This window comes from Castor canadensis, chromosome 10, assembly GCF_047511655.1.
Source record: "Castor canadensis chromosome 10, mCasCan1.hap1v2, whole genome shotgun sequence".
Taxonomy (NCBI): Eukaryota; Metazoa; Chordata; class Mammalia; order Rodentia; family Castoridae; genus Castor; species Castor canadensis.
Window position 1 is genome coordinate 73,736,624 of NC_133395.1, and position 12,172 is coordinate 73,748,795.

Sequence of the window (12,172 nt, forward strand, 5' to 3'; positions counted from 1 at the left end):
AGTCAAGTTTACCCTTCTCTCTGCAGCTTTTCTGCTTCCCCTACCCATCAGTTCTCAGGAATTAACCCTGCCTCCCACATGGCACCAGATAGCAACTGCCAGTTTTCTGCCACCAAAACCACCTTCTTCCCAGGAAGCTCACTCCCACTTATCTTTTGCATCTTGACCTTTCTCTTTCTACGAGATCATTCCTATCTTTATGGAAACATATTCAATACCTCTCATCTTAAAAGGAAATGAGAGCTGGAGGTGTGGCTTAAGTGGTAGAGTGCTTGCCTAGCAAGAACGGAGCCCTAAGCTCAAACCCCAGTATCACTGCTCCCCCAAATCAAATGATAAAACAAAACCTTCCTCCTATCCAATTTCTACTTCATCGTTCCTCACTTGCCTTTACTGGCTTCTTTCAATCCCTCTCCTCTACCTGCTTCAGTGTACTCCTGGCTGACCTACTGGTCCCACTCCTGCTAAGGCTGCCCAAAGCCTCCACTCAGCCAGTGGGCATGGCTCTGTCCTTACCTTAGATGGCATCACAGCTGCACATGAACACTCAAGTGGAAACTTCCTATTGTTCCGATGCCATTGAGCTTTCCTGGTTTTCTAAGTTAGCCCTGTCTGGCCAATTTCACTGGGTAGATTCCATGTTTATTTTGCTCATCTTTTTACTCCTTGTGTCCCGGGACATAACAGTACATGGTGGCACTCAGGAAGTCATTTCTGAATCAACAGCTATGTGGTGAACTGAATTAATGAGCAAATGTTCTTACCCATGGCAGAGTCACAGCAAGTCAGTGACTACCTGGCTGCTTCAGACCACTACTCCATGCAAAAGCTGTTCATATTTTTTGGTCTTTCAGATATCTATTAGTTTCATTTTGGCTAACAGCAGTATGATGGAGTGTAAACTGGCAACAAAGGGAATGGAAAGGCAAGGAAAGTCAGCTGGAGAAAAATGGTGCTGATTTTCTCAGTGTTTGATTTCTCATTTTCCTGGCATAATCTCCAACCATGTCAGAGGGTGAGGGGGCTCCGTCCCTGACAGGGCACTTGTCAACCTGGATGGGGTGGGAGGAGAAGCAAAGCTCTGAGGATGGGGTTAAAATCCAGGTGACCTGGGAATCTTAACAGTCACTGCATCAAATCCTAGTGATGTAGGATGAGATCCTCAAGATGAGGATTTGTGAATGAATTCTTTCCCTAACACAAAGAATTGATAAATATTTGAGGCGATGAATGTAGCAATCACTCTGATCTGATCATTACATATGGTATACATGTATTAAAATATCACACTGAATCCCATAAATGTATACCATTAGTATATATCAACTAAAATAATAACAATAAATCCTTAACTTTTTTTGTGGTATTGGGGATTGAACCCAGGGCCTTAACACGAGCAACACCACCAACCCAATCCTTAATTAAAAAAAAAAATTGATCTTTATTCTTTAAAACAACACTGCCAAGAGCCTGTTGACTGGAATGCTGGTGGAGGGGGTCAGGGCCCTCCTGGTCAGTCAGGCAGGAAGAATCAGCTTTGGGGATTCAGTGGCCCCTTATAAAACAGTATCACAGCCCTCTCATACCATGGTTAGTTATTTAACTTTCTTTCTCCTCACAGTCAAGTTTCTATCTCCTTCTCTATCTTCTCCTAATCCCAGCTTCTGTTCCTCAAATTCTGCCATTCTGGCTCCTTGGGAATAAGTGTGGTGTGACCATCATGGAACTTCTAGTCCTCATCTCATTTGCCCTTTTGCAGCATTTGATGTTGTTAGTTGAGTCTTTTTTTTTTTTTTTTGATACTTTCACTTGGCTCCTGACACATTATTCTCCTCTGTTCTCCTCCCTATGTGACTTTTGTTCCTTCATCAGCTCCTTCTCTGTCCTCTCTATAATGGCAGGAATAACACAGAGTTCAACATCAGTCCCTTACCTCCTCCTCCTGCTTCTTCTTTTTGTTTGGTGATACTGGAGTTTGAACTCAGGGCCTTATGCTTATACTACCACTTGAGCCATGCACTCAGTCCCCTTTCCTTCTCATATACACATATTTCCTAGAATATCTTATCAAAGCCCCTGGCTTCAACTACTGCCTGGTGTTTTCCAAATTATTTTTCTATCTCACACCTCTTCACAAAAGCCCTTATCCATATGTTACCTCTTCATATCTTATTGTCCATCTTGGTCTGGATAATCCTCAGATACCTGAAATTCAACATATCTGAATTTCAACTGAGCTTCCCACTTCCCTGCCTTAGCTCCTATTTTCTCCTTCTCTTTTATGGCCTGAATGATACTACTACTTACTAAAGTCACTCAGGTTAGAAATCCAAGAGTCCCACTCTTTCTCCTCCCATCTATCCAAACTTGCCTCTTAAATAGTTTTTTTTTTTTTAATCTTTTTAATTTTTTTTTTTGGCAGTACTGGGGTTTGAACTCAGGGTCTCATGCTTGCTAGGCAGGTGCTGTACCACTTCAGCCACTCCACCAGCCCTATTTCTTGTATTTCTTGTGACTGTCTTCTTATCTCATTCCCACCATTTTTGTCTGATTAAGGTACTTGGCATTCTTTATCTGGTTCAGTCTAATAGTCTTCTTATTGGTGTCTTGGTCTTCCATAAGGCTGCCAGGTTGTTCAGTGCAAGTCCCCCAAAGCATCATGACTTGCACTATACATTGTACAAATGCTCATGATTCTTCTGGGGTGCTCTTACTGGCTTCCCCAGATGAAGTGAAAGTTTACATGTAATTATTAGTTATTTGTCTTTCTCTCCACTGACTTGTGAACAAAGAATAATCAGATTCCTTTGTAGACTTCCTGAAACAGCAGTGATGAGTAATGAGCACTGGCTCTCCACCAGGTACAGTGGCCTCCTTTCTATTTCCTCAGTAAGCAGAGACCAGGGCCTTTGCACTTGTTCCTTCTTCTTCCTCAACTCTGTATCCCCAGATATCTGCAGGATTTTTTCCTTCTCTTTCTTCAGGTCTCTGTCTATCAACAAGATCTTCCCTGACCATTAATCAGACCATAAGGCAAGATGTCAGTACCCTGTCATTATAACTTCCTTCCCTTGCTTTATTTTATTCAAAGCTCATTTCACTCTCTGAATAACCCATAATTACATGTTCAAAATCTGTCTCCTACCCTCACTAGAATAGAAGATCTGTGGACAGGGGTGCTGTCTGCTTTCCCTGATATAATTCTAGTACTCAGAAACAATGCCTGGCATGCAATAGGCACTTAGGAACAGTGAGTGACGACTGAGTGAATTTTGTAGCGTGATGATTTACTTACTCTACTGTGTAATGTTATGTGCCAAATAGAGGTAAACCACTGCCAAGTGAAAGCTACAGAAACAAACGCTTACACAGTACCTCTCTGTGCATGCACTGCAATAGGCTATAGTCCATGCCGAAAGAAAAGTCAGGTTTGGCTGACTGCAAACGCATGTCCTTTTCTCTGTTTCTCTCCTGATACAGCATCTGCGTGGGTAATCCCATAGTGGTAACGCTGAAGTGACTGCTGGATGAACTGCTCAATCCCAGGTTTCTTAATTTGATGAAACACCTTCTCCCCCTAACTAGAAAGTCATTAGTGAACTGGCAGCTGAGAGATCTGGGGTGTCTTTATCCAAACACAGACTAATGGCAAAAAACAAATGTGGGGCTGTTTGTGAGTACAGAACTAGTGGTTAAAGCCAACAAATGCCCAAGGTAGGAGAAAGAGAAGGTGCCCTGGAGCTGGTCTGGGCAAATTCAGACCCTGGATCCATGCCTCCTCAGGTTTATGCAGTGGACATACATGGCAGGTTAAGTCCATTTAAAGGGTGCTGGTAGACCTTGCTTCTGTGCCCTATAAAACATGGGCATTTGGTTTTGCAAATGCTGTCCTTTCTGGATAGATTGAAAACAACTTTCATTCATTTCCTGACCTGATGAGTGAAACACTTTAAATGGATTTGACCTTTTGAAAAGCATCAGGCAGGCATCTTGAAAGGCCTTTTGTGATAAATGTGAAACAGCCAGAGGAACATTTAAGACTCAGCTAATGATATAGGAAGCTTAGCAGTGAGCAGCTTTAATCTTGTTAATATTTCTAATTAGAGTTCTACTTTGTAAATGATGGCTAATAGCTCTAGCTATGTGTAGCTAATGGCTATTATTACTAGTCTACAACAATAGTACCATTCTGACCTGCTAAATGATTTTATTAATGATTTGGATGAAGCCAGAGGTGTTGTACTTATCACACTGGGGAATCAAACTAAGGCAAGGGGACACTAAATATAGTGAATGACCCTCAGGATCCCTCTTATAAATGGTTGGGGCAGAGAGGGATACTAGACCAAATATAGAGCATCAATAGTTTATTTCAGGATAAATGTCAAATGCTATACTTTGGCTAACTCCCCCTGACACACACACACACACACACACACACACACACATACACACACAATCAAAGTAGGATGCTACTTGTATTACATATATGTTTATTCACTTCTCAATATATATAATTTTATATTTGTTTGTTTACTTGTTTATTGACAGACTTTACTGGTTATATTTTAAGCTCCAAAAGAGACAGGGACAAGGGCCACTCTGTTCCTCACCATATCCCTAATGTCTCTGCCTGGCTGAGGCAGGTGCTTGGCAGACATTCAGTGAAAGGAGAGGTGAATGAATGAATGACCTATGCAAAGGGTAGGGAAGACATTACTAAAAACAAGCAGCTTAGAGACTTGGGGCTTCTCACTGACTGTAGGCTCAATGTCAACAAGGCTGGGGCTACAGAAGGTAAAGGAGATGTCTAGAACATGAGATAGGAACTGTCCTGCTTGATTCTTCCCAAGAGTTGTCCTCTTGCTTCTGTGTGTACCAGCTAAAGAGGGCTGAACTGTGTCCCCTCAAATTCATATGTTGAAGTCCTAATCTCCAATAGTCAGACTGTGGCTATATTAAGAGACAGGGCCTTTAAGGAAATGATTGAGTTAAAATGAAGTCATTAGGATAAGCTCTAATCCAACATCCTTGGAGTCTTTATAAGAAGTTAGGACGCAGACACATCCAAAGAGACAACCATGTGAGTACACGGGGAGAAAGTGGCTACCTATAAGCTAAGAAGAAACCATCTCTGCCAGCACCTTGATCTTGGACTACCAGCCTCCAGAACTAAGAGGAAATAAATGTCTGTCCCAATCTGTGGCATTTTGTTACACCATCCTTAGCAAACGAATACACAAAGTAAATGCCTAGCCAACTAGGTGTGTATAGCTTGAAAGTAAGCAACTTGAGAGGGCAACAAAAACCTTCTTTAAACACCTATGATTTTGTCATCCTTTTCTGACAAAAAGAGACACCTGAAGATGGAATGAAGCCTTATGTATCATAATTTCCTTATTTCTTGTTTACTGTCTGGCTAGAAGCAAGGCCCAGAAGATGAAGTGCACAGTAGGTGCTCAGTGGCTATGCCCAGTGGGTCAACTTCCTAGGGGTGATGAGTTTTTGGTGGTGGAGGTATGTAAGCAGAAGCTGCACCTGCACTATGTGAATGTCACCAAGAAATCTCCTGCAGAGGGCACATGGCTAGGCCATTTCAAGTATCTTTGCAAAGTTGAAATTTTATTAATCTGATTTTAGTTGTCATGATGGATGGCATAGCTATTCTTCATAGCAAAGCTCCGTATTAAAGCATTTGCTCTCATCTAAGGATTCTAGTCAAGGTTTCAGTGCCATATTCTATTTCTCCCTGAATGTACTGTCCACTCATTGTTGCCTCTTGTCTCAGAAAGAAAATAAATTTTAAGTAATGTTTGGTGTAAACTGTTTTCTTAAAAACCAACTTTTCATTCCTTTTTATAGGAGATACATATCTCCTCTGGCTGCAGTTTGGTTTCTTATATCCATTTAATTTAGAGCATGAGCGCCAAGACCAGAAGACTGTGGAGTCTTATATCTAATGATGAATAATTAATAATATTAAAAATTATCATAATTTTCCTATACTCCTAAGAGGAGTGGCAGATGGTGAATTCTGACTGTGCCCAGTTCTAGCTGTGCCCATGGCTGTCCATAGATCTTAAAAGAAGCCAGCATTCAAATAACAGAGTGAAACTTGCAGGAATCTCATGAATTTTGCTGCTGTTGTTCCAAAGGCTTTTTTGGCCCAGACTCCTTGCCAACAGATGAACTTGTATACTTTTTCACAGCAATTCAGTTTTTAAAAAGCCACCAGATGACCTTACAGAGATTAAAAAAATGGGCCTGTCCTTGAATGCAAAAGAATAAGGGAGACAGGATGCCCTCCTACTTCTAGTCCATGGAAGAATGTGAGTTCCAGTGTCAATGTCAAGACTTGAGCCTTTTCATGTAGCTCAGAAATTCCAAGCAGGACAATGTTTAGGTAATTAAAAAGCACATTTTCCATAAATACGATTTTTGTTCCATATTCATTTTGACAGATGTTTAACATTTGCTTGCTCCCATAAAATTCACTTTCAACTTGCGAAAATTCTGCCATGTGCTAAGAGGAATACTACATATAGATCCAAGACAGCAACTGCTGGAACCTAACATAATGTCTAGGTTTGCATACAGTATCTTTGTTCCTATTCTAGCTGTACCTCCAAAATACTTAGAATGTCATCACTCTCAGTGGAACCAGAGACACTATCAATATTGGTTGGCAAACAGATTTTAAAAGTTGGCTAAAAAATACATGGCAATAAATCAAACATGTTTACAACCCCAGTAAGTAGTAGTCAGTCCTAATAGTTAGAATTTCCATTCAACTCCCAGAGCTCAGTGGGTTAGCAGGAAGGCATTGAAGGATATGCTGAAAATAAAGGGGAGTTTCTATGAGCAATGGGTCTGTTTTCAGTTTTTCTTCATTGTTAAACAGGCAGCTCTAGAAAGGACTGTGCAAAGATAATGTTTCCCTTCAAATATCCCTTAAAAATGATTCCTATACAATTTGGAAAACCAGTAGGCAGAATAATGAATAATGAACACATCTTGAGAACCAGAGCCTCAATGTACAATACAGCCCCAGCTGCAGTTGCTTGTCCAGAGATGAAGAGAAATGCAAAATAGATACATAATGAATGCCTGTGGGTTACCTATGGGCTATTCCACATCTATTAATGCACTTAATCCATAGACCTGTGTGTGTGTGTCTACAAATGAGGAATCGTGCCCACTTTAAAGACTGAGAGAGTGAAGTTTGTCAGTCAAGTTACTAACGAAGGTGGCAGAATAAGTGACTTTTTATCCCAAACCAATCTTCCCTCAGTGCCAACCATCCTTTACGTGCTCTCATCTATTCTAACCTTCATTAACTGAATTGATGGCAATAAAAACCATATAATGTAACAGTACAATGCTATTATACTAAGATAAAGTAGTAACATTTTCCCTTACTTAATCTTTGCCTATGGATACTTCTTAACATTAACTAAGCATTCAATCCAAAATCTGACAATGAAAATTTCATTTTTACTGATATAAATAAGTAAATTTAAAAACAAACCTTTGAAGAGAATATTTCTAAAAAAAACATGGAACACATAATTGATATCAGATCTTTTTTTTTTTAATCTGTGGTGGAACTGGGGTTTGAACTCAGGGCTTTGTGCTTGCAAAAAAGGTGCTCTACCACTTGAGCCACACCTCCAAATCTTTTAAAGTAAATTTGGCCCAAACAAAACAATCCTTCAAGTTTGTCCTTTAATCAGCTAACTTTCCTTTCATCTTTTTGCTAATAGGCAAACTCTTCCTCATTCTATCTACCATCATCCCTGTCCTGTCCTGATGCCTCCCTCCCACATATACCATATTAACTGCCAACTCCAAACCTTTGTTACCCCCTCCAGTCTGCCTAGGATATGGTCCTCTTTACCAGTTCACTCAAATTCTATACACATTTAGCCTGGGAGTCAAATCCTATTACCTCATGAGCCTTCTGACTACACTGATGACTTACGATCTCTTCCCTAGCCTCTTACTGCGTTTCTAATTACATCATTATTCCACATGGCGTTTGGTTACTAGCGTTAATGGTTCTAGGTGTATAGACCATCTCTCCAAGTGGATAGCAACATCCTTGGGGATGCAGTCTGTATTGTTTTTCTCTGTAGCACTGGACCCAAGATGTTCTTGATAGTTTTGTAACAGCGGAAGACAGTTTTTTTAAAAGAGGAAAAACACACAGAGTGTACAAATGTTGCTAGCATTCCTTTTTCGTACACGTTTTTAGCATCCCTTTTCTTACATGCTATATTAAATAATATTAATAAAAATTTCAACAAAGACCCTTCTCTAACTAGGCACAAATCATTGGCTATTTTCTAGATTTGTACAATTCAACATCTAATAGTTCAATAGTGATTGGGGAGGTTGCTCTTGACATTTCATGGTAGTAGGCAGAACTGCTCAATGCCCTGTATAGTTTAGAGCTCTCCTACACAACGAAAAATTGTCCCACAGGCACTGGTGGCTCATGCCTGTAATCCTAGCTAATCAGGAGGCAGAGATCAGGAGGATCATGATTCAAGGCCAGCCCGGGCAAACGGTTTGTAAGACCCTATCTCAAAAATAACCAACATAGAAAAGGGCTGGTGAAGTGGCTCAAGTGGTACAGAGCCTTCCTAGCAAGTGTGAAGCCCTGAGTTCAAACTCCAGTACCATGACTGATACTTAAATATAATTTTTTAAGTTATGAACTAAGCATGGTGGTACACACCTGTAAACCCAGCACTTAGAAGGCTGAGGAAAAAGGATTGGAAGTTTGAGGTCAGCCTAGGCTACGTAGAAGACCCTGTTCCAAACAAAACAAAACAAAAAAGTTATATGTCTGTAAAAGCTAAACATCATTTTAAGTTTAATCTCAGGAGAGTAAACAAAGTATGATAAAATATAGTAAAAGGGGAGCTGGATCTAACAGGTTGACAATCTCCAGCTATGGGCTCTTCAAATCAATTTAATGGGTTGGTGGAGTGACTCAAATGGTAAAGCGCCTACTGAGCAAGCATGAGGCCCAGAGTTCAAACCCCAGTACTGCCAAAAAGAAAAAAAAAAAGCAATCAATTTAATGACAAAGTCCTGGTATTAGTATAGTTAACCCAAAAGAAATGAAAATGTTAAATCAATCAAGAGAAGAGTCAAGGAGTAAGAAGATACAGTAATTTATACCATTAAACATGTTTATTAAACAATGGGAATTCAAAGAATATAAAATAGATCTCTGTCTTCGAGAACTTGCAACATAACTGAATAGGAAAATACCGTATGCAGCTTCTTGCAACTAGGAGGACCTTGATACTAAATAAGATGAACTTGCTGGAGAAGACAGACATGTTTCATTTAGTTTCCAGGGCTGCACTGCCGATGGGCCCATGCTGGACAGATGGCTCATCCAGAGAAACAACAAAGCTGAGTAACAGGGCAAGAACAAGGTCATATCGTTTGTGTAAAGGACTAAACCATTGAGAGGGGAAAGGTGATAAGGGAGAGTTGACTGGTTTTATATCAATACCAACATCGAAAATTGTATCTGTACATATATATTTATCTACATAGAGTAATTTAGGAAAGTTCCAGAATTCTGTTTTTACAGCAGTATAACATTAAGTAGAAATTAGATTCTAAGTGTTTGAGAGAGGAAACTTCTTGCTTTAAGTAAGTGCTCTGCATGAAGCATATAATGGTGTACTTTATGGTTAGTATATGATGTTAGCACAGGGAAGTTTCTGCAGGAATTGAGTCATATTGAAATTCATAGCACTTTAAGAAGACCAAGTAAAAATACATTAGTTAGGCTGTAAAACCTAACAAGTTGAACCAAAGTTACAATTCAAAGATGATTTTATTGAGAAGAAAAAGACAATGCTACCCCATAAAATGGTCCTTTGATGTATTGTCAGTTAAAAGAATTGTTTGCACACAGGTTCAACCCTGAATGTTTTTGGAGTGGAAAAAGTCTTGCTTTGGAGAGACTAACAGAAAGGAGATTCATTTTCACTGATGGGCTTTTTTTTTTTTTTTTAAATCTCATTACTGAATGCTTCTAGGATGGAGAGCATCTTGGCCCATTGTCCAGTTCTGAAGTGACACTTGATCCTTTTAGTTCCTACCAGGTGGAGTCTCTCAGCAGGCTCAATCTATACAACTAGGCCATTCTGTCCCAGAGCAGCCGAGACACTCACAGATGCACAGACAAGGAGATTTGATTTACTGTGTTCTCCAAGTGTTCTTATAACTCAACCGTGTAACTCACATTCTCGAATATTCTGGGAGAGAAAGGGGCCGACAAGGGAGAGCTATTCATATGTACAAATAAGGAAATCATTAAGGCCAGGACACATATTTCCCCCGGCCTCTGCTCTTAAAAGAATTTATTTCACATAATTAAGAATTTATCTCAAAATGTTTCCATACACCAGACTGAGTGGAGATGTCAGCACACTCCTGGGTATATAGATTGTCAATCAGATGCCATCTTAGAGGTGAGCAAGAAATCTCCCTTTCTCCCTCTGTAGGAAACAGAAAATTTCAGCCAGGAAACAAGTAGATATTTTTAAAAGATTCTAAAACTAATTCCTTATCAGAATATGATATGATAATCACAAGGAAAAGTAGAATTTAGGCTTTGTCAAATTATGAAAGCTGAATTCTAAACTATATTTGCACTAACAATGTCTGTTATAAGGTAACATATTATAGTTATGACTAAACATGATCTCTTTCTAGATTCAAAACACCCTTTAGGAGTTGCAAACAGGGATAAATCAGACCCATTTATCAGTTAGGAAACTGAGGTTTGTAACATCAGTCCTGTTTTTGAAATGAGTAGTTTAAGGAGGACACAAAAGTGAAAGTCACTCTCATACAAATGAAGGGTCAATGACTTCTCTGAGAAATGCCACATATCACTATTATTCCTTTGTAAGCTCTGGAGTGCTCTCTCATCCCCAAATATATGTCTAATATAAAAAATGCATTTACTCCAGCCTGTCTTGACTGAGCAGACACAAAGCTGTCTGCAGACAAGGATGACCTATAAGTTATGTTAAAGAAAAGGACTGATGTAACCACTCAGGTTTTCACTCTATTTCAGGAATTTATGGTCTTGGACACAACTGAGATTCACCAGCAAAGAGGAACAGGTGTTCTACTAAGCAACAGGTCCCTACCAGACCACAGGTAGGTCATCCCAGGGCAGGACAGGGGCCTCGGGGGTGTTCACAGACCCTTTAAATGGCTCAGGCCTGCCTGTAACCAACTGTGAGTGTTCCTCAGCTTTCACTATTGCATTAGCTGCTTGGGAAGATTTAAAACAAGCAGCAAACAATTTGTCTTCCTGCTATTTTCTCATATTCTAAAGTCCTTTTGGGGAAAACAATAAAAAGTTGCAGGGGCTCAGGGTGTGGTTCCATGGCAGAGCACTAATTTAGCATGCTGAGGCCTTGGGTTTAGTCTCCAGTGCACAACAAACAGACAAAAACAGGTTGCAGATTTCAGCTTCCAAGAATTCTCAAGACCAAATTTGTCATAAGTCACGGAAAGAAAAAAAAATTGTTTCACTTATAATTCACCCTTTACATTTTTATGTGTTTTTTAAAATATTGAACCATCCCATATAACATCAAGTTGCTGAAATGTCAGTGATTTTTATGTAAAGATAATATGAGTTAATAAAATAAACATTTGAACTTACAAGGTTTTGATTTCCCTCAGTGGCACTGGTTTGGAAAGCTGTACCCCATTACTGCTAGAGTACTTTAATAATTAGGGCCTAGTACTAACAAAGCATTCCCTCCCACCATAGCTCACGCCCCCACCCCAAGCAGTAACCACACATTTAGACATGTCATCTCTAAGTCTCTGTCCTATATCCTTCAGGAGAGAGCTCTTTATGAAAGCTGTCCTCTGCAAGTCACTTATATTCTATTTGCCACCAGCTGCGGTCTGGAACTCAACCGCCTGCAGGGCTCTGCCTCCTGGTGCCAAGTTCCTAACTGTATCTGAAGTTCATTTGTTTGATCCAGTGAAGACCAACACCAAACCCAGTTCAGAGCCCAGGAGCCAGGTTCCACAGTGGCCTTTGCAAAGAACTCCACCATTACCCTGAAACCCTGAAAGCCACTGTTATGTCAACGTCAGCATTTTGGTTTTC

The 12,172-nt window shown here is 40.0% G+C and overlaps 1 protein-coding gene and 1 long non-coding RNA gene across 7 annotated transcripts in view; one reads left to right on the top strand and one right to left on the bottom strand.

Annotated features, from left to right (window-relative positions):
* Positions 1–12,172, bottom strand: part of Fry (FRY microtubule binding protein) — a 424,076-nt gene that overhangs the window by 257,008 nt on the left and 154,896 nt on the right. The gene's annotated exons all lie outside the window — the stretch shown is intronic.
* The window catches only part of LOC141411481 (uncharacterized), a 58,592-nt gene that overhangs the window by 43,859 nt on the left and 2,561 nt on the right, over positions 1–12,172 (top strand). The window contains exon 3 of the long non-coding RNA XR_012436270.1: positions 11,114–11,199. This is a non-coding gene — a long non-coding RNA (uncharacterized lncRNA). The remainder of the gene's footprint in view (positions 1–11,113; positions 11,200–12,172) is intronic.